Here is a 15,178-nt window from a genome sequence, read left to right as displayed (position 1 = left end):
GTGAGTCCCTGGACATCTGAAGTGTGCAGATGGGAGCCAAATGCCCAGCTCTTTCAGGCATAACATGTGGAGGAGAGTCTTTATGACATGGGAGCTTGGCTCTGATGACCTCCCAAGTCCCTAACTTCTTTATGGTTCTTTAGGTTATCTGGACATTTTAGGGGGCATATTTTGTTACTGTGTTTAACAACACATAAACGCATCTGAGGTTAATAAGTATTCCATCTGGGAAAAGAGAAACAGAATTGTGAACTACTCAAGGCCAAAATGTATATAACAAATGGTGGAGTTTTTAACTTGAGATTCCTTTTTTTAGTCCTGTGTACAATGAATATTTCTGCTGGTGACTACTTTCAGTTGCAACATTATAATTCACAGAATTCAGTAGGAATTACAAAATATAGAAAAAGAAAGAAAACCCAAAACTGTTAGAATCCACATGAATTTTAATGATTTATTAGCATATGCACAAAGCGTGAATGTTAAATATGGCAAATTGATTGATCTGAGGCAAACTTCCAAGAGGAAAAATTGCTACATTCTCTCTCTTTCAGTTAACATCTGCCATGTAGTGGAGGTTCCAGAGAAAAAGTGAGAGAAGCTGAGTCTGCACCCTCATCATGAAGGAAATAAACTCCCTTAGGACCAAGAACAGAGGACAGAGGAAGGACTCCAACATGATGGGCACCAAGGAATTTTGGTCCTTCTGAGAAAGAGGAGGTAAAGTGAATCCCTGTGGTCCTTGGAATTGGTGGTGGTAGTGGGGTGTTGGATCTAGGAAGGATCACCCTTGGAGCCTGAGAACATGTAGAGGAGAGAAGCAACAAAACCCCCATGTCCAAGAGAATGTCAGGGAAGGGTTATCTGCTGAGGAAGTGGTAGTAGGTAAAGCTTGCTTCGCAGAACTAGCCATAAGAACATTTATTGAGGGAGGTATCAGTAGATTGAGCCCCTCAGGCCTAAGCTGTTATCTGATGGTGTTTCTGGGCACTGACATCAGAATTAAAGAACATTTGTGAGTCTCCAGCTTTTTCATAATCTGTGGGGAAGCAGAGAACTCTAAGGGGAGAGGGAGGAGCAGAGCTGTCTGGCAATGGATGGTTCACTAATGGCTTGCAGGTAGCAGAGAGAGAGAGAGAGAGAGAGTGTGTGTGTGTATATATATGTATGTGTGTTCAGAGACACTTTTCCACCCTTTAGGACAATTGCTTAAGGAGTACCTATAAGGAGGGAAACTGAGTCTTTAAAATATTTTCTCCTTTTACTGCTAACTAATGAAACACAATCCAGAACCATACTGAGTCGGAGTGCAACGTTTCAGCATTTTCTTGTTGCTTTTAAAGCGGAACGATCCCCTCCACCTTGGCAGAAGGGAGAGCTGTTGATCTGCCGTTGCTCTGTAATAACCATCTAGGGTTCCAAGCTGGCCCAAACCGAGCTTTGGCTTAATGAATTATGGAGGCAACATACCTTTTAAATAAAGCCCCGCCAAGGAGAACTGCAAAAAATAGAAAAAAAAAAAAAAAAAGAACCTGTAGAAAGACTGCATGTAGTGGCTCATGCCAGTAATCTCAGCAATTTGGGAGGCCAAGGTGAGAAGATCACTTGAGCTGAGCAGGTTGAGGCTGCCCTGAGCCCTGTTCATGCCACTGCGCTTTCAGCCTGGGTGACAGAGCGAGAACTTGTCTCAAAAAAGAAAAAAGTACCTGTAAGGAAAACAAACAAGCAAACATAAAAGCAGTAGAGCAAGTGCTGTTGTTTAAAAGCATTCCCAGCACCATTAGCATCTGGGTACTTCCATTAGCATTTCTTTTTCTTTTTATTCCCCATATCTAGACCTTATCACAAGCCTGTTATTTATCCATCCCTCTGCCACTCTCTGACTTAGGTTGCACCATCTCTTGACTGATCAGTCACAGCATTCTAATTACCCTCTTTACCTATTCTCTACCCTGTAGCCAAAGCTATCTTTTTTAAAAAGCAAAACAGATTATATCATCCTCATCATACTTAATGTGCTTCAGTGGCTTCATTTTTCCTCTGAGGGTAAAGACTAAAGTCATTACCATGGCCTATGAGACCTGATGTGATTTGGGCTCTACTCATGTTTCATGAGTAGTACCCTCTCTCTCTTCTTTATTCTTTGCCTACTGTAATGTGTGGAATAACTGCTGTAAGAACAGCACACATGAAACTCCACTAGAGGACATGGAGTGATTTGGAAACAGGAAAAAGGCCTTACTATCAGTGTGAAGATATGAAATAAGAGAGATCATAAGAAAATATATCTGAGGCTTAAAGGAAGAGAAAGGTCCAGTATTTCAACCGCAACCAGGAAGCAAAGGATTCCTCCAGGGTTAAGGCCTGGTTTGGATACCAGCTGCCATTTCCCATTACAGACTAAAAATTTTGCAAGAGCCTGCCTATTCCTGAGGTTCATGACATTCCTCTCTGGTCTTCATGATAGTCTGTAGAGTAAAGGGCTGATCACAGCTAAAGTCCAAAGTCCTTTATGAATTTTCATCAAAATTAGATTTCCAGAAACTGCCTGCTCACAGTAGCTTTTAGGTATATGATAGCAGAGCCAGCAATTCAATATTCTTTATGGAGAGCTGGAGGTGAACCAGCATAATTCAACTGAAATTAGAGAGTGTAGGGGTTAGGGGTATCTCCCAAAGGATAAGTGGGTGAATTGATGTATTAATTATTAATATTAATTAATAGGTGCTATAATAAGTGAATGCTGATGGTTCAGTGGCTTGATAGAATATGTTTCTTGCTCACATAAAATCGAGATCGAGTGTTTGTGGATGGCATTCCAGGCAGTGATTCAGCAACTCAAGCTTATTCCATCCTGTCAGTCTTCCATCTCCTGCAAACATTAGAGTCCTGTAATTTCAGTGAGCAGATGGGGAAAAAGAATGATGAGGAAGGCACAACTGCTCTTTATGTACTTCAGCCTAGAAGTGACTCATTCTGGCTCATGTTCCATTGGTGAGCACGGGTCACATGGCTCTATCCTAAATGAAAGTTGGGTAGCTACTTTCCAGAACAACACCACGGAAGAAGAAAATCTCTTTGGTAGGGAGCTGGTAATCTCTGCAACAGAGAGTGAAAGAAAAATCATATTTTGTCTGTTGATTTCTACCCATATTATTATTGTTGTTTTAATTTTAAGTTCAGGGGTACATATGCAGGTTTGTTACATAGGTAAACTTGTGTCATGGGGGTGTGTTGTACAGATTATTTCATCACCCAGGTGTTAAGCCTAGTTATTTTTCCCGATCCTCTCCTTCCTTTCCTTCCACCTTCCCCCTGTCTGATAGGCTCCGGTGTGTATTGTTCCCCTCTATGTGTCCATGTGTTTTCATCATTTAGCTCCCACTTATAAGTCAGAACATGCAGCATTTGGTTTTCTGTTCCTGCATTAGTTTACTAAGGATAATGCCTCCAGCTCCCTCTATGTCCCTGCAAAGGACATGATCTTGTTTTTCTTTTTTTTTTTAACCTACCCATTATTATGTATTAATTTTTCTTCCCTTAGCAATAATCACTAAGTTAAATTATTTATAATTTGTTGACTGAATCTAAAAACAGTTGGAATCTCTCAGGAGAGAAGAAAGGCTGATAGGATTCCCCGTTGTGAGAAAGTTTGCTCCATACAGTTTTTGTCTACAGGATGAATGAGCATTCTTTCTCTCTCTGTGGTGGTGGTAGGGTGTGGGAGATAGTGAAATTCTTGTTTGTTTGAGGTCTGCCTTGTACTCCCACTTTGACTCATGTCCAGTGACTTAACGGCATTTTATATTGATCACACACATAGTTGAGGGGCTTGCTGGAGATACTATTTACTAGCATGAATTTTTGTGTGCGAGTATTATATAGTAAGAAGTAATGTTCAGTATATACATTTTCTTTGCAACATGGAATAAGACAATGAGTTTTTTTTTTTTTTTTTTTTTTTTTTTCTGTAATCCACTCACAATGGACAGAAAGAGTATTAACTACAATGTTTGAGGTTGAAGAGTAAGGTAAGAGTACATGGGGGGAAATGACCTATTCTGCCTAGTAAGAATACTTAGTATTGTCTGCTAATGCAGAGGGCTGGGCCAGAGAAGGTAAGTCAGTGTTCATATAGCAGGTTAACACACTATGGTTGGGTGCGGAGTCTGAAAGAGATCCTCTGATTTTGTTGTTTTATGCTCTGCTATATCTAAGTAGGTAGATAACAACTTTAAGAAAACCCCTTCTTCCTTTACTAATGCCAAGGAGGATCAGCTCAAGAGCCATTTGTATGTCTTTCTTTCTCTGATGTTCTTCATGTTTGAATATTGGAAGGACAAAGAAAAAAATTCATTCGCTTAAGAAAAGCAAATAGACTGGGCACAGTAGCTCACACCTGTAATCCCAGAACTTTGGGAGGCAGAGGCAGGCAAATTGCCTGAGGTCAGGAGTTCGAGACCAGCCGGGCCAATATAGTGAAACCCCATCTCTACTAAAATACAAGAATTAGCTGGGTATGCTGGTGGTAATCTCAGCTACTTGGGAGGCATAGGCAGGAGAATCGCTTGAACCCGGGAGGTAGAGGTTGCAGTGCACTGAGATTGTGACACTGCACTCCAGCCTAGGTGACAGTGTCTTAAAAAAAAAAAAAAGAAAAAAGAAAAGCACATAAATGTTCTATGACTCTAATGGTTGGAGGTTGGGGAGACAGAGCAGAGTATCTGCTATGAGGGAAAGTTAAGAAATATGAATTCATCAATTGAAATTTTATTCAAGTCCCAAGTACTTCTGTAGGGTGGCATTTTAGTAACCGGTGCTGACTCAAATAATGTTTTTCTGAGATATTTTACCCAGATTAGAAACAGGTGAAAGGATCTTAGCCTACTGTTAGGATTCACTTTCACAGTTAGAGTGGTGGTTGTATATTTACAATGAAATACATGGGTGGACAGAGCAAAGGATTATCCCTGAGATGTAGAATAGAAAGATTAAGGCTGTGACATCAAGATGTTTCCACTGCATACAAAGCCTGCATTTCTTTAGATATCAGGAATATCTGCCAAGGGGAGGCCATCAGAGAGTTCCATGTACCGAGGGTTCGATTTTCTGTCAGAACACAGATCTAGACCTAAGCAGTGGGCATTACTAGAAGGCACAATTTTCTAAATATTAATATCACTAAAATATGGAAACAGTGAGAGTTGTCTCAGAATGGAATCGGCCACTTTGTATGATGGAGTTCTCCATTATGCTGGACAATGGTTAGGGGTTAAATACTTGGGCTGGGATTTCAACCAGGTGACTTCTGAGAGACTGAGTATACAAATGGACAATGGCTGGACCATACATAAAAAGAGAACCCTGATCCACAATCTGCAGCAACCAGCCCAGAAATCAATTCATAATCTCTAGTAACCAGTCCAGGAAACCAGTCCACTCTCTATAAATCAGACATGTAGGAAGTCAGGTCATTATCTCTAGCAACTGGTCCAGGGAGCCAAACAATAACCCCTGTAACCGCCAGTGTCAACCAACCAGGAATTGATTAATAACTGGCAACTTCCTTGATTTTTTTCCCTTTTTCCAAGTTAGGTCCAACTGGAAAAAGCCAAACATGCCTTCCTGACCAATCACATAGGTTAGCCCGTTGACAGCTTCCCCGTGCCAACAGCTTCCCCGTGCCAACAGCCTCCAAACAGGGCTGACCTGAAACCTTTGCCTTTTTCCACTCTGAAGCTTTCCCACTCCCCTGCCTGCCGGTTTCTGCCAAAATGAAAGTGATGGAGGCTCTCTTGCTAGAGCAAGCTCTGAAGAAATAGCCTTTGCTTGTTCTCATTTGCTTGGTCTTCGTTTGTTTCCACAATTCTAACGATCTTCTGATATTTCGATTCTTTAAGTAACAAGAATTCTAACGACAGATTAGTGCACCGCTTAGCCCATGCCAACTTCTCAGTATTGTGACATCACCGTTCCCATGTTTTTAGGTTCACAGCATTGGAGGTGCCTGTGGTAGGGGAAAGAGCCTGGTCTGGGTAAAAAACCCGGGTGCACTCCTTGCTGGGAACAACTCCTGTCTATGTGACTCTGTGTCTTCAAGATTCTCTCCTTATCCTTCAAATTGGAGTTGTACTAATTCACAGTGTTTCTTTCTTTCTTTCTGTCTCTCTCTCTCTCTCTCTTTCTTTTTCTTTCTTTCTTTCTGACAAAGTCTCACTCTTGTCCTCCAGGCTGGAGTGCGACGGCGTGATCTCGGCTCACTGCAACCTCCGCCTCCTGGGTTCAATTGATTCCCCTGCCTCAGCCCCCCAAGTAGCTGGGATTACAGGTGCCTGCCACCATGCCTGACTAATTTTTGTATTTTTAGTAGAGACAGGGTTTCAACATGTTGGCCAGGCTGGTCTTGAACTCCTGATCCCAGGTGATCCACCTGCTTCAGCCTCCCAAAGTGCTGGGATTACAGGTGTGAGCCACCGTGTCCAGCCCACAGTGTTCCTTTTTTGAGACGGAGTCTTGCTCTGTCACCCAGGCTGGAGTGCAGCGGCACGATCTCCGCTCACTGCAACCTTGGCCCCCCGGGTTCAAGCAATTCTCCTGCCTTAGCCACCTGAGTAGCTGGGACTATAGGCGTGCGCCAGCACGCCCAACTAATTTTTTTTTTTTTTTTTTTTTTTTTTTTTTTTTTTAGTAGAGATGGGGTTTCACAATGTTGGTCAAGCTTGTTTCGAACTCCTGACCTCAGGAGATCCACCAGCCTTGGCCTCGCAAAGTACTGGGATTACAGGCGTGAGCCACCACACCCGGCCATCACAGTATTTCTTATGGATTGAAAAATACAATGCCTGGGAGAGTAAAAATAAATGCTTAAAGAGTTTGTGTTGTGCTTTCAGTTTCACCCAACACATACTTTCACAGCATTTACCATGTGCCCGTCACTGTTCCAAGTGCTTGATGAATAACTCCCCTAATCCTCATAACATCCCCATGATGTTGGTATTAATACACCCATTTTAACAAGGAGGAAACTGACACTTGAAGAGATTCAGTGCTCTTGCAAAAGTGTACAAGTAGTGAGTAGTTTGTGAAGAACTAGGACTATGATTTTCTCTTGGCTCTTCTCATACCTTGTTCATTACAAATTCTCACATTATTTATGAAAAATATGCCAAGTCTTCACTAATTTCTTTTGATTTAGGCACAACTGTGGCCCAGATTCTAACAACCTTTCACTTAGACTACCACCACATTCTAAGTTGGACTCTTCATTTACAAGCTCTTTTGTCAACAGATGGCAATAAAATAAGACTTTTTTTCTATTAAAGGTAACTTATTTGATACTTCCCGAAAGTACCCAGTTGCCTTTGTTATCAAACTCCAAACCTTGTGCCCACAAACCTAACAAGTATAACTAAAATGTATTCAGCATTTTATTATACACCAAGCTTTATGCTAAACATGATATATATAATATATATTATATATACTCATTTAATATATAATATTTAGAAAAATAACAATATCAAATGTGCTAACTTATATCACATGTATTATATCACATTTATTATATGAGTTTTATGTACATCTTTTTTATGAAAATATGATTTTTATACATCTGCACTGTCCAATATGCTAATATTTAATATTATATATATATAAAATCTCATTTAATCCTCATGGAGTGGGTACCATTTTGAGTCCTTGGTATGAGGGTATTGAAGCTGAGAGAGACTATATGACCAGCTAGTGGCCAGTGGATCTAGGCTAAGTCTGTCAAGTGTCAGTTTCCAGGCTCACCATCTCTACTTCCTTCCTCCCTTACCTCCGTTTGCTTTGTGTTGGTAAGTTTTGTATAAAGCTATCTATTTTATTTCCCATTCTACTCTCTTAAATCAGCCTCGGGTATATAATGCTTCATTCCAGAGTCTGTCTTCTTCTCAATCACTTTCCCTTCATCTCAGTCAAATCAAATCAAATCCCTAGTCTGGGAAACACAGCTTGCCTCTCAATTGCTTTGTGGTGAATGCTTCCCAGGTTAATGCTATCAGATAAGCCCTCGACACTCGTAAACTTTACATATGTTTTGAGTTGTTTTGATGCAGCCTTTTCAATCTCTATCATTTAGTTTACATCTGATCCTTACGTAGGTGTTCTGTTTCTTTTCTCTGTATCTCCTCACCCTAGTCTGTGCTAGATAGAAAACAGTAACATTACAGAAACCTCTGCCAGGCATGGGGAGTATTTTTATAAGTCCTTATAGTTCTAAGTTCTACATTCAAAATTCAAACCCCATCCTAATAGTAAAGAACAAAGAAAGCCTTGTATAATAGGTGCTGTGAAAACAGTATCATTAATTTCTACTAATTCCTTTTCCTCTTAAAAAAAAAAAAAAAAAAAAGCAGAATTAGTTGGCTTCTCATTTAACTAGGTTCACATCTGTATTCTACTCATTGCCTGCCCTTACATTTCGGTACTTGACTAGGAAAAGGGTACACCATTATATATTTTGCCAACCACAGCCCTTTCTTTTTATCTTGCTTTTGCCTCTGCCATGTATTGTAATCACAGTGTTAATATAAGCTGTAGAAAATCACATTTATTTATGTGTGGTCTTATCCTCACATAAATGTATCCTTTATTTATATATAGTTCTGTAAAAGACATAACTGCTTGCACAGATACATAGATACACACAATCATTGGAGAACGTAGCTGGTAGGATGAGAGGATGCTTGGCTCAGTAAAGGGAAGAGAATTAGAATAAGTCCAAGGGGGCCGGGCGCGGTGGCTCAAGCCTGTAATCCCAGAACTTTGGGAGGCCGAGATGGGCGGATCACGAGGTCAGGAGATCGAGACCATCCTGGCTAACACGGTGAAACCCCGTCTCTACTAAAAAATACAAAAATCTAGCCGGGCGAGGTGGCGGGCGCCTGTAGTCCCAGCTGCTCGGGAGGCTGAGGCAGGAGAATGGCGTAAACCCAGGAGGCGGAGCTTGCAGTGAGCTGAGATCCGGCCACTGCAGTCCAGTCTGGGCAACAGAGCAAGACTCCGTCCCAAAAAAAAAAAGAATAAGTCCAAGGGATCCTACTTCTATCTTTCCTCTTAGAATTGAGTTATTCCTTGGCTCCCATGTCTTATTGTTTTAACTTAATATCACATGTATTATACTATGTATTATATGAGTTTTATGTACATCTCTTTTTTATGAAAATATGATTTTATACATCTGCACTGTCCAGTATGCTAACCACTAGCCACATGTGGCCATGCTATACTTGGAATGTAGCTGGTTCAAATTGAATTACTCTAAGCCTAAATATATTCCAGATTTCAAAGACTAGATAAGAAAAATGTGACATTAAATATCTCCTTAATAATTTTTAATTTTGATCATTTGTTAAAATAACATTTTACTATGCGTGGTTAAATAAAATGTATTTTAACATTTAAATAAAAATTTCTATACCTTTTTAAAGGTATAGAAATTAATTTTACCTGTTTCTTTTTACTTTTAAAATATAGTTACTAGAAAGCCGTCACACACATGGCTTTCATTTGTGGCTCTTACCATATTTCTATTGGAGAGTGTTATTATAGATGTCAGTGATTGTGCAATTTTCAGACTTGCATATATGCGTGTTGTGTGGTGTGTTCATGCAGTTGATGCTGAATATTTGTTGAAACTGAGAACATAGATTAGGAACTTGGTGAAAGTAAATTAGTGAATGAGTGACAAGTTGCTGGAAGAGCTTGGTTAGTTCAGAGGGCTAAAATTTGCTGCCAGATATTTAAGAATCTAGGTATCATTAGATATAATGGAGATGCAGAGGCAGGAACTTTACAAACAAATGCTATGGGGTTGATAGAAAATAAGGTATGACAACTAAGGCATCCGTAAGATAGTCGACAAATATTTATTGAAGACATATTAGATGCCAAGTTCTGTTTTAAGCATCAGTGATACAAAATTGATTCACGTGTTACATTTCACCAACCCTCCATGAGCTCCTGGCCTAGGGTGAGAGTAGAAATACATACAATTAACAATGATCCAGTGAGACAGCTAGTCAGAGTAAGCAGTATTTGCTTAAATACCATGTATACATTACAAAGGAGTAAACAAGCTAAGTTTTAGAAGACCTGGGGCAGCCAAATGGCAATTAGATGAGAGTTTAATCATGTGAATGGGGGGTAAGGGCTCCACAGAGGTTGTCCTGAAATTCTTACTGATTGTTTTCCTTGGAATAGTTCCATAGGTAGCAGGCTTGAAACAGAAGGGAGTTCTGGAAGTATTATCTGAGAGAGTTTTTAACTAACTTTATCAACCGTACTTATGGTAACAGAAAATGTGTTAAGTGTAAGTGACTGAGTGTGCATTTTAAGCATTGGCCAAACTTCCAGCTGCCTAACAACAGAAAAACAAGCACCTGTAGGCCATTCCAGGCATTCTCTCTCCAGGTCTTACTTGGGTTTATTTGGTTGTGTTTGGGAGAGGAACCGATTTTCAAGTGAAGCAGGTGTATCAACATGTTTGGGTCATTACTGTGCAATGCGGTAACCCAACTTTTTACATCCCTGTTATATTTTCTAGCAGCAAAGGTGATGTCCTCAACTGTGTGCCAGGCAATGGCTGTACCATTATCTCATTCAGTTTTATGCCCATTCGAAACGCCACATTTCATTTGGTGACATTTCCAAAGCAGTGCGTAGGAAAGTTGTTCGTGTGATGTTTTTAAGGTCACAGGGCTAACATTTTTGCCCACTTCATCTGTGAGAACTCGATAGAGAAAAACACTTTGCCTTCTTTCAGGAGAGACATAAAACAGAGATCTGGTCCACTTGTGGATATCGAAGCACCTCTGTGGTCTCATGCGCAGGTGGTTTATTGGCTGCAATGTCCTGGCAAGGCTTACATTGCCTGAATTGTGCTCATAAGGAGTTACGCTTTGAATTCATAGAGCTGAGTGGGTCAACAGATCCCATATATAGTAGTGAGAATCCAGATGATAATAAGGATAGGATGAGTGAAATTATCTTATTGATTTAATTGATCCATAGAGTTGCTATAAAAATTTCCAATTCAACAAAAACATTTTTATTGCCCAGTGGTATACTTTTTCATGTTACTCAAGAAAATTCTGTAAAAGAGGTACCGTTATTCCCATTTAACAGAAGAAGAAACTGAGGCCCAGAGACATGAAGTGATGGTCCATTGTTGCCCAGATAAGTTCTGAGTTTCTAATTCGATCTCAGGATTATAGACACTAAAATGAATGCCTTTCTTTCTATGCCATGCAACTACTCATTGACAGCAGGCGAGGGAGGGCTTGCTAGGTAAATCTCGACTCCTGTCAACTCTGACATTCTTTCTTTCTTTTTTTCTTTTTTTAGTGACCTGAATATGCCATTTAACTTCTCAGACCCCTTAAACAGAGAAAACCAGTTGCTTCTTTCAGTGCAGAATGAAAAAATATATTCCTATTTTTAAAATAGGGAATATAATGGCAAGGCTATATTCCTGAAAAAAATGCAGAAACAATAACAATTTGAAATATGACAAAGTAATACAGATTTCCTTTTCTGCAGTCACACACACATACACACACACACACACACACCCTGCTCTTTTGAAACTGATAGAATTTCATATAGCAATTACTCTTTTCTCCAAAATGGAAATGTTACAAAAATAAATTTTTATTCTAAAATAGTACACCAAGCACATTCTATTTCCCTGGAAAGCATGCAAAAACTACAAAAAATGACCCTCAAATGGTTGACTTAAAAAAAATTTTTTTTTTTTTTTGCATCTTTCTAGCTTCTGTTTTATTGCTCTTGTTCTAGAAGCTAGAATGTCTGTCCTGACCAACTGATAGTCATGTATCTCCATCTTGTTGGATCTTTTTCTCCTGGGAAAGTAATGGACTCTTCAGGTGCCTTTAGTTAGTTAGGGTTTAGAAACAGTGTTGGCAATTAAATAAAATAATTAGAAAATCAAAACTGGTTAAATAATTCAATTAATACTGACATTTTCAACATTTAGACTCTGATATTATCAGCCCCTAAGAAACAAGGATACACATACACCATGAACCCTGCCCTCAAGTAGATCAAAGCATTGTAGATGGAGAAATATACTGAAAACAAACGCTACATGCTAAACACAAAGGGGGGTGCTGAGCGGAGGGAGTAATTAAATATAAAGGGAAGGTTTAGTAAGTTCACCAAAGAGTTCACAGAAATATCATCTAAACTGTGTTTGAAAGAGACTGCAAGAAGAGAATTCGAGATGAAGGGAAATCATGGACAAAAGCCCTGAGATTGAATATAACATTTGGATATAAAACCTAAAGAAATAATTCTTGAATAACTTTTAGGTTACCTGACACTTGTGAACAAGCTCTATTCGGGTAGTTGGAATTTTTGTTTTTCCTCAAGGTACCTCAGATTATTTTGAATTAACAAATGGGTTGGCACAAAATATTTTGTGACAATTGATTGGAATGCTATCTTGTTAAATTTCTTTCTACTTAAACATGATCAATATACATTAATTTAGTTCATGTATTATATAGCATTCCAGAACAGGAATTACTCCTGATGAGGCATTCTTTATGATGTTGCTGTTGGAAAATCTCAAAATATCTCCAGACAACCTGTTAATTAAGAAAAAGTAAATTTATTAAAAAAATGACTCAATAAGAGTGAACACCACCTTGGCAACTCTAGCAGTGTCTCTGAAGAGGAAGTAAGAAGAGGAATATTTATAAGGCTTTGCTGTCTGGGCTGAAGTTCTTTAAGGGAGAGTCTATTAAGGTAGGGAACTGATTGGGATTGGGCAAAGTTTGTGGTAGAACAGGCTTTATATAAAAAAAGATTGAAAGACAATGTTTAAATTCTCACCAAATAAGAAGAAAATAGTTTATTCAGTAATTTACATGAACATATTTATATACCATAAGTACAAATAACTAGCAATAGTGTTCTGAAAATATTTTCCAAGTGCTCATTATTAGGAGTGAGTAAAATCTTTGACCAGGGAATTATCAGTGCTCTGGTATGTTTTAGGTTTTATTTTTTTGTCACCGAGTCTGCTTCTGTTCTCTCTCTCTATGTATATTTTTTTCCATAGCTTATTGGTGAAGAGGTGGTATTTGGTTACACGAGGAAGTTCTTTAGTGGTGATTTGTGAGGTTTTGGTGAACCTGTCACCTGAGCAATGTACACTGAACCCAATTTGTAGTCTTTGATTCCTCACCCCCTTCCCATTCTTTCCCCCTGAGTTCCCAAAGTCCATTGTGTCATTCTTGTCAGGCTGCTTCTGTTCTATTTGTACCTTGCTGCTTTGGCTGACTGAGAATAGTCAGTTTTCTGACTCAGGGAACATATTATTATTCACAGACACTTCTCAGTACAGAATTGCTTAAAGATCAGATTTTTAATGCATAGTCTTTATCCTCCGTATTGAAATATATCTATTACTCAGGAATAATCAAATTCACTTCCTGAGAGATATTTTAGTTATTATTATAGCTCTGGTTGATATCTCTACTTCTCTTGTCTCTGTCCTATCATTGAGGAAATGAGATGAATTGTGTACTGTTGTATTATTTACTGAAAACATTTAAACACCAGCAGTATGATATAGAATGTATATTATCTATTTCTTAAAGGTGATTAAATATCATTGAAAACACTTATTTGGGAATATACATTGCAATTAGGCTACATTGAAAGGTTCTAATCTAGTAGTTCTCAACTTTGTCTATAAATTGGAATTACCTAGGGAAGTTTGAAAAATACTAATGACTGATCCCAACCCCAGAAATTCTGATTTTATTGGTTCTGGGTGTGGAAACTTAAAACCTCTCCCCCAGTGATTCTGACATGCAGCCAGGATTGAAGACTACTGCTCTAATTGGACACATACTCACAAAGTTGCTAAGCGACAACTGTTTTTACCAGAGGTCAGCTCTAGAGCATTTATAAATTATCATAAATGAAGGTATAAGTGATCTGTTATTGATGAAATGGGTGGTGTTTAAGATATGCTGATTCACTAGAAATATGATGCAGCTGCCTCAACTTTGCTCACACAAGACCTAAGAATCGAGTGGTCTGAACCACCTCTGCCCCTGATTTAAGAATGACATCCACCTCATGTCCCAATGGAATATTAGCTGACTCCTTCCACTAGGGCATCTGTTTCTAATTAAACTTGTAAGGCTGGGACTTTGCATATACAGAACATTTCATATGATTGTTTTCATGGTTGCTTGCTAATAAATGTTGGTATGTGTTACCAAATTCAGTGTAAGGCCTCCTTTTATAGTGGCATACCTCCCAGAGATGAGATTATAGTGGAAGGACATCCCCTGTCCTCCCTTACCTTTAACCATTGGAAGTTAATGATAACTAACTTAGGGCATTCTGCAATATGTATAGTCTTTTGTAGGGAGAAGTTTCCAGGTGAACTTCCATCTACAGTAGAGTTCCTCAGAAGCAGTGATGGGGGCACCATGAAACTGGAACTGCTCATGTAACAATATTAAAATCTGCTTTGGTTGAGTTTTTATAATCCATCATTTGGGCTGTATAGTTACGTTACCCAATACTCTGATAATTACTGTGGAAGAAATCTTCTGAGTCTAACAGAATCCTAGCCCTTCTATCTTGTCCATATAAGTTTATTGGGATATCGTTTATATACAGAGAAATGCACAGATATTAAATGTATAGATCAGCCAGCATTGAGCAATTGAATGCATCTGTATAACTCTTACCAAGATATAGAACATTATCATCAGCCCAGAAAGGGTAATTGTGCCCCTTTGCATTTAATAACACCCTACCACACAGACACCAAGCATTGCTAATTGATTAGTTTTACTTAATCCATTATTTTATTTAAATGGAATCATATAGCACGCATTCTTGTGTCTGGCTGCTTTTCCTCAGCATAATGCTTTTGAGATTTATGTGTTGCCTGTTTGAGTAGCCTGTGCCACCTTATTGCTGAGAAGTACACCATAGAATAAATGCCACAGTTTGTTTATCTATTCTCCTGCTGATGGTCAATGAGCTATATCCAGTTTTTAGCTATTATGACTAAAACTGCTGTAAACATTTTTATACAAGGCTTTTAGAGGACATGTTTTCCTTTCCCTTCAATAAATATCTA

The 15,178-nt window shown here is 38.9% G+C and overlaps 1 long non-coding RNA gene across 2 annotated transcripts in view; it reads left to right on the top strand.

Moving 5' to 3' along the window:
- The window catches only part of LOC105481291 (uncharacterized), a 426,102-nt gene that overhangs the window by 266,453 nt on the left and 144,471 nt on the right, over positions 1 to 15,178 (top strand). For both annotated transcript variants that reach the window (XR_011609297.1, XR_986883.2), the window contains exon 2: positions 555 to 720. This is a non-coding gene — a long non-coding RNA (uncharacterized lncRNA). The remainder of the gene's footprint in view (positions 1 to 554; positions 721 to 15,178) is intronic.

The sequence above is a fragment of the Macaca nemestrina genome, chromosome 10 (assembly GCF_043159975.1).
Source record: "Macaca nemestrina isolate mMacNem1 chromosome 10, mMacNem.hap1, whole genome shotgun sequence".
NCBI classification, from domain to species: domain Eukaryota; kingdom Metazoa; phylum Chordata; class Mammalia; order Primates; family Cercopithecidae; genus Macaca; species Macaca nemestrina.
Note: the sequence above shows the minus strand (reverse complement) of the source record. Positions and strands in the feature narration are given on the sequence as shown.